Raw genomic sequence first — 15,692 nt, 5'->3', positions numbered from 1 at the left:
CAAGTGCAACTATCCCCATTTTATTCAGAAAGATAATTAACTTGTGTGAATTCCTACAGCTTGTATGTGTCAGGAGACAGGAAGAGTTAAGGCTAAGTGAACGAATCTACATTGATCTTATTCATCATTCAGTAAATTTGAGTGCCCATCATATAGTGGACATTGTCTAGATGTTTGCAGATGAACAAAACAAAATAGAAAAGATCCTTGTCTTTATGTAGCTTAGATTTTAAAGAGAAGAAACAGAAAACCAACAATACATAATAAAAATAGCAAATCGTATGGTATACTGGAAAGCGATAAGTGCTATGGAAAAAGTAAAAACATACACATGGCGGGTAAAGAGGAACAAGAGCATGAAGGCAGTGGGAATGTGAGCGGTGAATCTTAAACTGGACGGTCAGAATAGGTCTCAACAAGAAAGTAACATTTGCTCAAAGATTTACCGAAGTAATTTACGTGGGGGTTACCCAGGGAGATGTTTGGGGGAACAGCAATTCGGGGATAAGTGAAAACAGTGCCAAGGCTCTAAAGCAAGAACATGCCTTGTGTGTCATTACTAGATAGTTTTGTTTTATACTAAGCTGTAATCTGATTTACTTTAACTTTAGCGATATTCCCCAGTCTGGTCCTCTGAGACTATATCAATCTAAGTCCAATCATAGTCACAGGGTATAGTAGAATAATCACTTTACTTGTTCAGTACATCATACTTCGGTTAATGAAGACCCAGTTTCAATGAGTGTTTCTTGAAGTGTCCCATCACACAATCAGCTTATAACAAGGCAGCTAGAAAAAGCACAAGATAAGGAATCAAGAGACCTGAAATCAAAGGGGTCAGCCACAATCTTATCTAGTGATCTAAGATAACTCCACAACTAATGTACACTGAATATCAACTAGGTGCCAGGTACTATTCTAAGCTCTCTGGATACAGGGAGGAATAAACAAAGATCCCAGCTCTTAAAGAGCTTACATTGTAATGGGAGAGAGATAGGCAGTAATGAGTAAGCCTGATAAATTATATGCTTTGAAGGCAATAGAGCCTGGAACAGAAGGAATAACAGAAGGATAAAGGGTGATGTAGAGTGCTGAAAGGGTGGGTGATTTGAGAGGCAGTCTGAAATAGTAGGGCTCTGGGTAGGCTTCATTGAGATGATGACCTGTGAGTGATAATGTGAAGGAGGTGAGGGAGTCAGTCCTATGGATATGTGTGAGAAGAGTGCACCAGGGGGAGGGACCACTCAGTGCAAAGGCCCTAAGGTGGGAGTGTTTCTGGTCCATTAAAGTTTTCTTATGTTGTTTTTGTATGTGTGTGTGTGTGTGTGTGTGTGTGTGTGTGTGTGTGTGTGTGTGTGTGTGTGTATATATGTATATATGTATGTATATATGTCTTTTCCGTTCTTTTACTTTTAACTCATCTGTATCATTATATTTAAAGGGCATTTTTTGTAGCTGGCTTACAAAATTGGATCTTATTTTGTTATCTAATCTGACAATCTCTGCATTGCATTTTAATTGGAGTTTTAAGATTATTTATTTATATTATTTAATATAATTATCAGTATAGCTGAATTTAAATCAGCCATCATTTTATTTGCTCTCTCATCTCTCTCTTTTTTTTTCATTTCCTGAAATCTTTTGGATTGAGTATTTTAAAATGTACTGTTTTATAATTACTATTATTTTATTTTCACTACCTTTTAACTTTATTACCATTGCTAGGGTTTACCATATGGATCTTTATCTTATCACAGTTTACATTCAAATTATATCACTGTATGTACAATATAAAACCTTTTCAATACTTTACTTCTGCATGTGTTATAAACTGCAGAATACATTTGTATTATTTTTGTTTTAAACTGTCAGTTTTCATTTAAGTAATTTTAAAATGAGCATATTGTATTGTACTGTATTTCCCTATATTTTTATTATTTTTGGTATTTTTTCATTCCTCTGTGTAGATCCAGGTTTATATCAGGTATCTCATCAGATATCTCTCTCTTTTTTTTTCCTGCCTGAAGAATATTCTCTAACATTCTTTATAATGTATTTTTGCTGATGTTAAATTCCCTCAGCTTCTGGTTATCTGAGAAAATTTATTTCATCTTTATAGTTTTGGAGGCTATTTTGGTAGATTGAATAATCTAAATTGACAATATTTCCCTTCAGCACTTTAAAGATATTGTTTCATTATTTTCTGTCTGGCATAGTTTCGGACAAGAAGTCTGTGTTATTTTTTTAAGTGAAAGCAAGTTTATTTAGAGAGATACATCATCTTTATTTTTGTTCCTCTAAGCATAATTTTTTTCTTTTGTTGCTTATGAAGTTTTGAATCATCACTGGTTGTTAGAAATTTTATTGTGATATTTCTTCATATGCTTTCATTTATGTTGATTCAACCTGAGTTTTGTTGAGTCTCTTGGATCTTAAAGCTTATAGTTGTCATTAAAATTTGAAAACTTTTGCCATTATTTCTTCAAGTATTTCAATTACATATATATGATGCTGCTTGATATTATCCACAAGTCTCTGAGGCTGTCATTTTTTTCAGTCTCTTTTGCCTTTTGTGACTTATTATGGATAGTTTCTAATGATAAATCTTCAGGATCACTAATGTTTTCTTCTATTGTATCTAAAATGCTGTTGACTAAATTTAGTAGAAAGTATTTTTCCATATCTATTTTACATCTTCAAAATTTCTGTTTGGTTTTATTTTATATCTTTTATATATCTCATCATTATGTTTATTTTTTGTTTAAGACTTTGGGCAAAGTCAGCATAGTTACAAAATCCATTTTAAAATCTTTGTTTGTTAATTCCACCAAATAGTCCTTTCTGGGTCTATTTCTGTTGTGTGATATTTTTCTTATTATTATGGGTCACATTTTCTTGCATCTTCTTCTATCTAATAATTGTGAGTTTTACTTTGTTGAGTTCTGGATTTTGTTATCTTCCTTCAAAGACTCTTGGATTATGTTGTGTTGTGGTTAAGTTACCTCCAGATCAGACTGATTTCTCTGAGGCTTTTTAGTAAAGTCTTTTAAAGCACAAATCTAGAGTAGCCTTTACTCTAGGAAAAATTTAGCCCTACTGCTGTATTGTGATCCGCCTATAGTCTGTGCTTAGTAAGGTTTCTCCATTCTAACTGGAGGGAACTTGAACAATTCCAAACCATGTGCAAATTCTGGGAATTGTTTGGCTTACAATTCTCAAGTACTTTGTTCTTTACCTAGAACTTGTTTTTACCTGACCTTGTGGAGTTTCACTCTCCACATGCACATATTTAGAGCTAGAAATTATTCATCTTAGAGGTAGAAGTTTGTATTATTTGACCAATGTCTCCCTCTACCCCAGCCCCTGGTGTCCACCATTCTACTCTCAGTTTCTGAATTTGGTGTTTTTAGATTCCACATAGAAGCGACAACATATAGTATTTGTCTTTCTCCATCTGACTTATTTCATTTAGCATAATGCCCTCAGGTTCCATCTACGTTGTCACAAAAGGCAGGATTTCCTTCTTTTTTATGACTGAATGATACTCTATTTTACCAAGTTAAGGAAGTTCTCTTCTATTGTTAGTTTTGTAACATTAAAGGAAAACACAAAACAATAAGTGGTGTGGAAATGTATAAAGCTTGGTAAGCACCTTGACCCTTACTACTTTGTTCAGGGTGGAAGGTGGAGGGCAGTGGGAAGAGTTTGTCAAGAACCAAAAACACCAAGAAGCTGTCCTGTCTTTTCATTAAACATCATACCATTAGTTCCCCCTATGTCTTTCAATATGTAAAAGTAAGATTTTTTTTAACATAATTATGCAAAGTATCAAACAAAAGCTTAAGTATATACCCGGCTCCCATATTTGATAATTCTAAATGTTTCTCTATGTTGAAAAGCATATTGGTGACTTTATAATTTAGAGCATTTTATTAAGTGTGGCTCCAAATCTTGCCTTTGTCATACTGAGCAAAATTCAAATAATGGGGCCATAATTATTATTATAAAAACAGTATCTCAAAATTAAGAATTATATGTGTTTTAGGACTGACAATAAACTAGTATAAGAAGTGTATTTAGAGGGAAGGTGAAACCTAGGCCTCACTAAGGCTCTCACCTGAAAAGTAATTGCTGTCAAATGTTGACAAGTCAATCCAATGAAAACCATTCATCTATAAAGATCATTTACACGAAACTTTCAAATTCAATTTAAAAATATTTCAGAAGGGCCTTGGTAGCTCAATCAGACTAGATCCAGGCAGACAGAAGATTTTTTTAGAAAGAGTTTGTGGTCAAAATAATGAATGTTCTGAAAAATAACTTTATTTTTGAAAACATTCAAAGCAGACAGAGCCAAGAATTTTCTGAATTTTCACAGGCTTTATTTTTCAGCTCTATGGGTAGAAAACGAAGGCTATAAGATCATAATAAAAAAAAAATGTCACAGGCAGGTTAACTTTAAGATTTCAGGCACAGTAAAATGCAGTTGTGTCATTTTCATGCTGCGGTCCAGTTTTCTGGTTTGAGTATTGGGTGCCTGTGAACCTTTGACAGGATAACATTTTTGCTTCCACCTGCTCACATGAAATGTTTACTCAACTGCCACTTCTCCACAGGGTTTTTTTTTTTTTCTTGTGCGAAATTATTTTCAAAAGTACTTCAAGGAATACTTCTTTATTTCAGACAACTTAATGGCGACTTTACAACTGTAAGATGTGGCTTCTTATGGTGTATGTGCATTTCCTTTAATAAAAGAGTAGACTAAAGAGATTAGGAGACTCTGAAACAAAGCTTGGAGTAATTCTAACTGTGCTGTCTTCAAGTGTGGCCATCTGCTCTCGCCTTCAAACATTTGATTTTGGGGCAAGGACATCATTGGGAGTGGAGAGACTTTGCAAATTAAAAATAGATTTTTAAGATAATCGGAAAGTGGAAAATAGATAAGTAAGACCACCTCTCCCTCTTAGGAGTGGGGACCAGAATTAAGCCACAAATGAAGAACAAACCACTGATGACCGGGAGATAGGATTTCCACATATATCACTCGGAAATGTATTCAGTATGCAGAAACTTGAAACACATGTTAGGGCCATTCCTTTCTTTTCCACCTCAAACTTCCAGCCTGTGCTAGCACCCTGCCCCCAAATTTCCACTTCCTTCTCCCCACCACCAGAGGGTAGAGGGGCGTGAAGGGGGAAGCGCGGGCAGCAAGACACAGTGGGATGATGGGGGCTCTGGATGTCCCAACACCAGGACTCTGATACCAGCTCAGCTCTGAGCTCATTCTGGAATGAAGTTTAAGCCAGTTCTCTTCTCTGAGCCTCATTTTCACCACTTGTCAGGTGAGAGAGAACTAGATGCTCCCATGGTTTCTTTCAGTTCAGGAGTTTGATGACTATGTCTGACTCTCTCACTCACCAGTTAATTCTGCCGCTGTTAGGGTTTGGCCCTTGTTCTTTTGCACCTAAATTATTCCCCTTTACACACTCTGTCAGGCCTTGACGTCACCAGCAGCTCTTCCTGAGTAAATCATTCCTTTGTGGGTGCTAGTAGGCAGCAGAGACACCATCAATGACAAGAGAGACATTCTGAACTGAGAACTGCTGGGAGGGACTTTAAAAAGCTTCCCTAAGGATTGTCAGAGGAAGGGGCTCACACTACCAGGCTTCATTCCCTCCCTTTTCTCTGTTAACTGGATGATTTAGGGAAGATTCCTGATCCTTTCAGTCTTAGTTTTCAGTCTTGGTCAAGTCGAATAAGGATAAATGACCTCTTTGCATAAATCCAGCTGAGATCTTATTTGGTGCACTTAACCTATAAAGAAAAGTATTGCTATGCACGTACAGGTAACATTTTTGGATGGGTGTTTGTAAATGAAGCCGCATTGAAGGAGTATTCAAAAGAGCTTTTTGGGCCAACTGTTTTGAAAAGACGTCTGCAGACGGATTAAAATAGAGCTTCATCCTTTGGGTCACTGCCTGAGGGGCTCCTCCAGGTTGCCCCTGGCTGCTCTTTCCCCAGACTGTTACTTGTAAGCTTTCTACACACCTTTCCTATCTCAGCATCAACGTCACCTCCCAAGAGAATCCTTGGATCACTGTCTCAAGACCGTCTTCCCTCACAAGCCTCTCTCCATCCCATCCTCCTCATTTAATACAGTTCCTGGATCCAAACACCTCTGAAAACTAAAAGAATATTCCTCTTAATTTGAGTGCAAACTAATGAGTACTGTAATCTTTATTCAATTTACTGTGAACATTTATATACTTGATTATGGTCACATGAATGTTTGACTATGGCATGCTGACTCAGACCCTGTTGGTTTAACACATAACACTGTACTACTTTCCAAGTTAAAAAAATCCTTAATTTTGAAATACTTGTAGTCCCAATGGTTTTGGATAAAAGATTGTCCTGTCCTACCTAATTTTCTCCTGTGTACTATTTAGCTGAGTTCTTTAGTGTATTTATTTTCTTGTTTCCCCAACTAGAATGATAGCAGGGACCTGTGTCTCTTGTTCACTCTCTATCCAGAAACCAGAGCAGTAACTGGGTACTTAAATATTTAAGTGAGTGAGTGATTTCTTTCACATGTAAAGTACCTACTGTTCTTTATACAGATTTGGCTGAGCGAGGTGATGTCAGAGAAAGCTTGTTGAAAGAACTGATGTCAAATCTGACTTCAGTAATTACCTAAACAAAGGAGAGAAGTTCAGTGTGGCTGATGGATAGACTTCAAGCCGGGCTCAGTGAGGGATGAGACCAGAGAGCAACTGAAGGGTTTTTAAGTTATGTTAAGGGATTAGGATTTTATCCTGCTGGCAAAAGGGGAGTGATGATGGGATAAGGGTATCAACTCATTTAATCCTGCCAACAACCTGGAAAGCAGGTGCTGTTATTCCATTTTACACGTAAGACGTTTGAGAGTCAGGGAAGTTTTGGGACTTGCCCAGCATGGCATGTTTAATTTGTGGCAGAGCTGTGACTAATCCAGATTGTGTGGCTCTAGCCTTCACACTTCCTTTTAGAAAAATGGTGAAACATATATAAGAAGTGGAAGACCTTGATGATGAAAAGTCACCACTACCAGCATGAAATAACAGCCCTCAAGTGTCCTGGTGGCTGGAACACTAGGATGACGGGATCATGGGCTCGCTTTCTGGGCTAATCAGGTTTGATGGGTGCCACAGACGGACTTGGCTTTTACTTCCGTCAGCAGTTTCTAATGAGTACACATGTGCTAGCTGTGGAAGGGACGGCCGGGCGAGGTCGAGCAGATGAACGTAGGTCAAGTATCGCTGCATTAGTTGCAAATCCAAACCACAATGAGATGTCACCTCACACCTGTCAGAAGGGCTATTATCAAAAAGAACACAAATGTTGGTCAGGATGTGAAGAAAAGGGAGCCCTCCAACACTGTTGGTGGGAATGTAAATTGGTGTGGTCACTGTAGAAAACAGTATGGAATTTTTCTCAAAAAACTAAAAGTAGAATTACCATATGACCCAGCATTTCCACTCCTGGGTATGTATCTGAAAAAAACAAAAATACTAATTCAAAAAGATACATATACCCCAATGTTCTTAGCAGCATTATTTACAATTGCCAAGATTTGGAAGCAACTCAAATGTCTATCAACAGATGATAGACAAAGAAGATGTGGTATATATATGCACAATGGAATATTACTCAGCCATAGAAAAGAATGAAATTTTGCCATTTGCAGCAACATGGATGGACCTGGAGGCCTATGCTAAGTAAAATAAGTCAGACAGAGAAACACAAATCCTGTATATCACTTATATGTGGGATCTAAAAAATACAATAAATTAGTAAATATAACAAAAAAGCAGACTCACAGATATAGAGAACAAACTAGTCATTGCCAGTGGGAAGAGGAAAGGGGGGAGGGGCAATATAGGGGCAGGGGATTAAGAGGTACGAACCATCAGGTATAAAATAAGCTGTAAGGATTTACTGTACAACACAGGGAATATAGCCAGTATTTTATAATAACTATAAATGGGGTATAACCTTTGAACATTGTGAATCACTATATTGTCCACCTGTAACTTATATAATATTGTACAGCAGCTATGCTTCATTTTTTTTTTTAAAGTATCATTGCATTAGAAAGACCAGCACAGAAGCCCAGCCCACTTGTGTCAGCCAAAGGGATAGAGGGCAGCGCGTATTAACTGCCGTGCTCAGGCGTAATGAAAGGTATGGGACCCTCGTTGGCCACTTCTGGAGGTGACATGAAACTAGGAAACTGTTAGAAGAGTTTAAAAATCATATCCAGATCCCTGTATTCCTTCTTCTTATCAGAATCTACTGGCTTTAGTTTCTGCCTTTCAAGCTTTACAAGTCCATCCTGAAGACCACATGGTTACTTCTGTGTTATTTCAAAATGCCAAATGGCTAAGGCGCATACATTTCTCATAGTTTCTGAGATCTGTTGTTGCTTGCAACCTACATTTTTCAATCATCCTCTATGAGTAGCATATTTCATGGACCACTAGCTCCAACAAAGGCCCAGCCTTGAACTTTGTAAGTGATTGGGTTGGTAGAGTCACTGCCCTCCGGGGGAAAAAAAAAAGAAAGAAAGAAAGGAAGGAAGAAAGAAAAAGAAAGAAAGAAAAAGAAAGAGAGAAAGAGAGAGAGAAAGAGAGAAGGAGGGAGGGAGGAAGGAAGGAAGGAAGAGAAAGAAAAGGAAGGAAGAGAAAGAAAGGAAGGAAGGAAGAGAAAGAAAGAATTGAAGGAAGGAAGGAAGGAAGAAAGAAAGAAAAGAAAGGAAAGAAAGAAAGTCCCCATAAATCGCTATGGCTCATCTCTATAATGTTTTCTGAGACACGCGGTATGCCTGTAAGTTTTCTCTCTCTTTTTGCTCACCCTGGGAGCCCTTCCCTCAGGGAAAAAACAAAGGACATATTTTGACTTGTGTTAGAGGTCCTTATAAAGACCTAGAAAGGAAATATCTGCCAGTTAGGTAGCAGGACTGTGGTGTGGTGTAGTAGTCATGAAAATCAGAGGACCTGGGTCTGATTACCAATTCTGTCACTCTCTGGCTGTGATCTCTAGGAAGAGCATCTGATCTCTCTGAGCCTCAGTTTTCCTACCTATAAAATGAGATAATAATATCCACCTCCTAGGGATGTTGTGAGCATTAAGTGAGATTATACACATGAAATGTGCTTTAAAAATGTACAAATGTCTACTACTAATATTAATAATACTGATAGTAATAGGAAAACTCAAGGACCTTTAAAAATCAGGGTAAATTCATATTTGTTTGGATATTACCTGTGGAAATTGATTGAATGGTTTCTCAGGAACCAGAGAGGAATCTCATCTGTGCAGTTTCATGAAAGTTGCTTCATAAGGAGTTTGGTTGAATTAATGAGGAATGTGAGCAAAAGCTAAAAGTATCTTAGAAAGAAAAAAAAAAAAAACCCCAGAGCAATACCATGGTTAACATTCAGCATGTCAAGTAACATGTTTGATATATTTTAGTGACGTATTTGAGACAGTTTTGCAACCGTCAGGCTGTTGGTGTGCTGTAGTGCAAGAGGTTGTGACACTCCGTGACAGGCCACAGGAATCCACAGATGACCTGAATTCAGCACGTGGACCTTACAGAGTTAAGGATCACATTCAAAAATGAATGAATGAATGAATTAAATTAAATTAAATTAAATTTTTAAGTAAAGGAGCATATTCAATTATCCTGGGGATCAGTAGTCCAAGGTTTTGTAAAAAATGCAGGTAGAGGACTAGCAAAAAAAAAAAAAAAAAAAAAATACCGGCAGCTATGGGGCCTTAAATCCTTAAATTCTAAATGATCATTACAAGAGCTTGAACAATAATCAAAGTTTGTCAGTAAGAGAGGCTTCTTGGCAGGGCCGCTAGTAACAGGTTTTGAATTCAGTAAAATCTATACTCATACTTCTGCTTTGATATTTTCTTGTCTGAGACCTTCATCAGGTTACTTAGTCTGAACCTATTTAGGAATCTGTAACATGGAGACAGTAGCGGTACCCTCATAACATTACTGACTTCCCTAAATAAAGCGGTGGATATAAGCTCAGACCAGTGCCTGAAGTAAGCACTCAGTAAATGATTACTGTATTTATAGATTATTTCAAAAATTAAAGAAAAAACAAAACCCTGGTCTTTCATTCTATTTCTGCAACATCCTTTCTCCAAAGAAGAGAATGAACCAACCAGGAGCAAAATCGAATGCTGTATAGTTTTGATTCCGTGTGCATTTCTTTTGTAATGAAAGAGTAAATAAAAGAAAAGGACTTAGATATGCAGTCTCTGAATTACTGGGTCCACAGCCTGGTGAGAGCTCAGGCAGGTGTTGGGTCTTACGAACCTGAGGTTTTGCCAAGTGCTTGTACTCAACATGAAATTAAAAAAAAAAAAAAAATAGCCTAGCATTGTACGCCATCCAGTAGCACTTGTGGTGTAGTGCTTTTTGGAAAGAGCTCCTAGGTGGGGAAAAGAAATATGAAAGCAATGGAGTTTTACCAAACCTGTGAGAGTGCAGAGGAAATCCTTTATTTGTTGAAGAAACAGTGCTCTTACTTTTGTAGGAATGGGCCAGGGTCCAGAGGGAAAGAAGAGGAAACAAACCAGGGGAGATATGCCGTGATAAGCAGCAGAGCCTGACGGGAACCACACACAGGAACCTGCTTGCCACCTGCAGCAAGAAGCAGAAGCAACAGCTGGAACTTTCTGGTCCCAGTCGACCTACTTACTGCCTAGAGGGCCCAGCCAGAGACAACTGCTGTGTTGACTGAGACGAGAGACGTCTCAGTGGGGCCTCTAAAAGGGGAGAAATCCAAAAGGACGCCAGGATAGGGGGTGTCAGTCTTAGAAGGACAGTAAAACACTTATGTTCAGAGGTACATCAACTATAGTTCTAAGCTCTGTTCCCTGGGGAGGCCTGGAGGAGAGACCACAGGCTTAGCTGCTGCGGGGAGTGGTACCTCCACCCCCTCCCTTGGCCCTGGATGCAGAGCATGGTTTATGGATGGGCAGCAGGAGAACACCGCTTTGTACTTCCTGGCTCTGCTCTGCGATGCCCTGTGGTCCAAAAGAGACACATGCTCCCTCTAGAGATGAATGGGTGTGAAACTGTGAAGGTAAATAGGACTCGCCTTCCCCCTCTCTATTTCAAATACTCAATTGAAAAACAATCTTATAAAGAGAGCTTTATTGTATAACAACACTGAAGAAAAAAAAAGTTGAGTGCCTCCAGGGATCGAGGATACACAGACATTCTTTTGATGAGCCTGTAAGCAATGCTGTTACTAAGCACCTAGAGAATAAACAGCTTTTCTCTAAGTGCGGTTACTTGCAGGGATCAAAGCAGCAATGGCAGTGAAGAGGCGGATAAAAATGATATGACGTTTGGATCTTTAGGAGCTCTAGACAGGTGAAAAATCATTACTGAAATGGGGAGAAAATGGCAGAGTGATGTTGGGAATCTGGGTTTTGAAATGATGGGGGCTACCACCATTGGAACTGGTGATGTGGAAGCCTGCAACTGCAAGCAAGGTGGCTGGGAAGCTGGGTGGGAGGATGGACAAAGGAGCTGGCAGGCAGGTGCGGGAGGTGTCAAGAAGCCGACTGTCTGTCTCCCCTATCGTCGTCCTCCACAATCTAGACTCCATCCCCACCTTTAGAGACGCTACGTAGTGGGCTCTAGAGAGAGCGATGAGGAGACAAGGGAAGGATAAAATGAAGGTCAGAGGAAGGAGGGCTGGGAAGAGTCTTGGAAACCTTTGCAAACACAGAGGTGTACAAAGTTCAGGGAACCGCCATGTTCTTGCGCTCTCCACCCCGCTGCAAGCTTTGACGTTGCAGTTCTGTGTTGCAGTTGTGTTCTGCGTTTGCGAGAGAATGATTGACAACTGGATCACACCCGAGCACCGCCCACAGCAGACAGCACTGGCGGCCCTAGGTGCGTTTCCGGATCTTCCTACAGGGACCATTTTCTACCTCTTTTCCCTTCCCTTCCTCTTCCTCTTCTGACTCTCTCCGCTGTTTTCTGTTTCTGGCTCTGTCTCTTTCTCTTCCTTTTGTTGGTGTTGGTTTTCCCTTTAAGTTTACTTTTACCCACCACCCAGGGTGGCAGTTATTTATTTTCGAAACTGTTATGTAAGGGAGGAGACGTGGGTACTCTGGCTTCTGGAGGACGGAGCAGCAACTCAGGGGCAGAGAACTTACCTGATCTAACCCCCAGGGCTGCTCCCTCCTTAGCCTCCATGCAAGCAAAGGCATCATTTAACACATAGTTGTGAGAAACACGAGGCCAAATACTAAACCCTTTGGCATACGCTGGCCTCCGGAACAACACAATTTTTCTTCACTTACCGTCATGACTGCTAAAGAAAGGGGTACAGAGCACTTGAATTGCAGAGCACCGGGGAAATAAAGACAGTTAAGCAAATATTAGTTCATACATGGTGATCCTCTCCTTTGTGTACACTTTGAACTAAAACAACAGCCTCTTAGCAGAGTGGTTGAAGTTAAAGTGTTCTGACACACATTAAAAAAAAGAAGAAGAATATTTTAAACAGCAGTCTGCCCCTGTACTATACAAAGCCTCCCAAAGTTTCAGTAGGATGGAATTAATGTGCTCTTAAGGTGTCTGCTTCTTGCCCTGGTACAAAAGTAAGTAGAATATAATTAGTTATTCAGTGACATTGGAATTCTAAAGGTGATAAAAGAAAAGGAAATATTCTGGAGTCAGAGTGCCCAGTTTGACTACTGCCAGAGAGTTAATACATTAATGAGGAAATACTGGACCTAAATGTGCTAAATTCATTATTTTTTCTGCTGCTAGAATTTTGTTTGGATAACTGAAAAAGATGAAGTGGAAAAAGGAGACATTCACGTCTCATATGGAAGGAAAGGCCTGGTGGTGTCTGATATTGGAGAACAGATTTTTCTAGGACTATTCATTCTAGTGAAAATATTACCTTTGTGTCTCTGCCAAGGGGAGCGTTTTCATTTGTGATTCAGGATTATTTACCCTGTTGTGGTTGTTTCATTCTCCTTTAAAATTCTTCCCTTTTTCTTTACTACTTGTTTGGCTTTCAAACTGCAGCCTGATGTACATGGCTGAATAGTTTTCCAGAAGATGAAACTCAAATCTCAGTTGGCCTTCATCTTTGGGACCATCGAAGTTATCCCAAGGTTACACACCACCAACCTCCCATTTGGAAAGAGATTTGTGCATTTCTAACTTGGAATTAGGCAGTGAGTTAACAAGATCTCTTTTTTGGAATAGAACCATAACCCAATGTCTTTTGTTGCACATCAAGCTGAGACATAAAAATGATGTCTAGTAACATGGACAGTTTGCTCCTGAGTCAATCAGTGGACCTGCCCCAGGGTCTGAAGGTCAGAGGCTGGACCCCTGGGTTCCCTGCGTAATGGGTCCAAATTGCTCAACTCCATGACACTTATGGAATCTCCATGGAGATTCCAGGAATGCACAGCTACTCTGGGGCTTTGTTTTGACATTGGCCTTCTCCTCTTCCAAAAGAACATCATCTCCAGGTGTTTTGAACGCACAGGAGAAAATTCAGGGCTCTAGAGAATTGTAGCCATTCAGAGTCACACAGGACACTGAGGAAAATTTAGTTTTATGCGATTCTGAAAGTGTTCACTCTGCTCAAGTGGGTTCCAACATCTTAAGGAATTCTCCTCTCTGCAGTGGTTGCAAAGCAGAATGATTTTCTAGAAACTTCTCTGATCCAAAATTATGTCTTCCCGGGAGCCCCCAAATTCCCAGAGCCTCAGTTCACCTGTGTATTAAAAAAACTAAGTATTCATTCAGCTCACACCCATCTGTGTCTGGCTTTTGGCTCATAGTCCCGGGTCCTCGGTCTGATCCTTTACTCCACCTGCTTTAGAATCTTAGTTTGGAGGCAGTAGCGATTTGGAAAGCTAAAGGTGATTTATACCTGAGAAGGAAAGTGTGCATCATCAAAGTACCTTTTCCTGAAAATAATAAACCACTCACTTCTTATTCCTCCAGAAGGTAGCGTAGTTCAATGGATTGTTAGTTTCACTGTATTATTGACAAGGAATTCGAGATCTCACTCTTGCAGTCAAATCAAATCCTGCGTTTATGGGTCTACACTGCTTTATCTCCCTTGATAATAACCTGTAAATTTGCTCAATTAAGAGTCTTGATACAGATCTGACACCTGAAGTGAGATCTGATGTATAAAGTGAGAAACTCTTGTTTCTTTGATTCACATTGAATGTCAAGACTATTAACTGCTCTTACATTTCTCTACCATGTAGTTTTGAATTTCTGTGTGAAATAGCCATGATATTATGATTTACAAGAAATACATATTTGATCATTCAGATGACCAAAGTTTATTTCTCATATATACGTTTGGTCTTTGTCCACAGTTCCTGACTCATAGCTTTCCAAACCCTTGGAGTTTCCTAAGTGTTGAGAGTAGTAAAGGTGTCTTTTGTTACATTAATAAGGGGAACTTCAGAAAGCTCCTAAGGATGGGGGCTGGTTGCCAGTAGATTAGTGAGATCATGCGATTAGAGTGTTGGGACTTTCCGTCCCACCCCCTGACATTGGGGAAGGGAGAGGGGCTGGAGGTTGGATCAATCACTAGTGGCCAGTGATTCAGTTACTCATGCCTTTGTAATGAAGTCTAAATAAAAACCCAAAGGACAGGGTTGTGAGAGCTTCTGGGCTGGTGAGCATTTGGAGATTTGGGGAGAGTGATACACCTCGAGAGATTAGACATTCCACACCCTTTCCCCATACTTGCCCTGTTTATCTCTTCTGTCTGGCTGTTCCTGAGTTATAACTCTTTTCCTAATAAACTGGTGGCCTAGTAAGTAAAAGCTTTCTCTGAGTTCTGTGAGCCACTCTAGCAAATTACTTGAACTCAAGGAGGGGATCTTGGGAACTTCAACCTATAGCCAGTCATTCAGAGGCACAGGTAACAACCTGGGCTTGAGACTGGCACCAGAGGTAGGGACGGAGGGTGGTCCTGTAGGACTGAACCCTTAGCATGTGTGGATATGATGCTATCTCCGGGTAGATGGAGTCAGAATTGAGTTGAATTGTAGGACACTCAGCTAGTGTCCAAAGAACTGCTTGTCAGTGTGAGGAACACCCTTCCCTCATGTTGGCATTGGTACCAGAACCTATTTAATAGCTTTTTATATTCCTAAAGAATACTTGAATAGTATAGGGGATTTGAAAAACTACATAAGGTTTGGTTGTAGGAACAGAAGTAATTCACGATCAGCTTCGTGCACATATATTTTGCTGGTGAATTTGAAAACTCAGGGTCAACAGGAGGGCAAGTCCTATCTTTCTGAATTAGGGATATAAGTGTGATGGAACCACTTATGATACCCAAGTGGTCTCTTTTTTAAAAAGGCATCTGTGAAGGAAGGATACATGAGAAAGAAAAAATGTATGTATCGAAGTGGTATTTTCACTTTTTTTGGAATCAGACACGGATTATACCTAGTGAATTACTTTGAGTTGATTGCTTGAAAAGAGATAATATAGAAATTATTGCATTTAGCAATTATTTGTTTTTCTAAACTGATAGCAATTTAAATTTTCTTAGCATCTAAAGACTGAAGATAAAAGTCACACAAACAGGATCATATTTTGAAGTAAA

The sequence above is a fragment of the Camelus ferus genome, chromosome 2 (assembly GCF_009834535.1).
Source record: "Camelus ferus isolate YT-003-E chromosome 2, BCGSAC_Cfer_1.0, whole genome shotgun sequence".
Classification (NCBI taxonomy): domain Eukaryota; kingdom Metazoa; phylum Chordata; class Mammalia; order Artiodactyla; family Camelidae; genus Camelus; species Camelus ferus.
This window is presented reverse-complemented; position numbering follows the sequence as displayed.